Below are 390 nucleotides of genomic sequence, written 5' to 3' on the forward strand. Positions count from 1 at the left end.
GCCATCCTTGGCCGTATTATCACTAGTTGATTATATAGTTTATCCCCTTTATTCTACAGCATAAAATAAAATTGTTTCTCTCGCAACAGGCCTCACCATAAACAGCGGAGGGACTGGCACCTACCTTCCCCTTCATCCAATGCTGGCACCGATGCCACACACGCAGGGGGCGTCGCTGTCTCGCCCCCCGTACCTCTTACATCACAGTTCTCCTGTAAGTATGTTTTAAGAGTGAAAACCCGTAAGAGAGTCAAAGAAAAGGCCAATGAGTTCTATAGTAGGAATAATCTATATGGTTTGCATTTAAATAACTTGAGTATGTGACCTCTCCTCGCTTCACAGGCATCTACGGAGCCCTCGACCATCGGCCTTAGGCGTGATCTCACTCCG

This window comes from Penaeus monodon, chromosome 27 (assembly GCF_015228065.2).
Source record: "Penaeus monodon isolate SGIC_2016 chromosome 27, NSTDA_Pmon_1, whole genome shotgun sequence".
NCBI classification, from domain to species: domain Eukaryota; kingdom Metazoa; phylum Arthropoda; class Malacostraca; order Decapoda; family Penaeidae; genus Penaeus; species Penaeus monodon.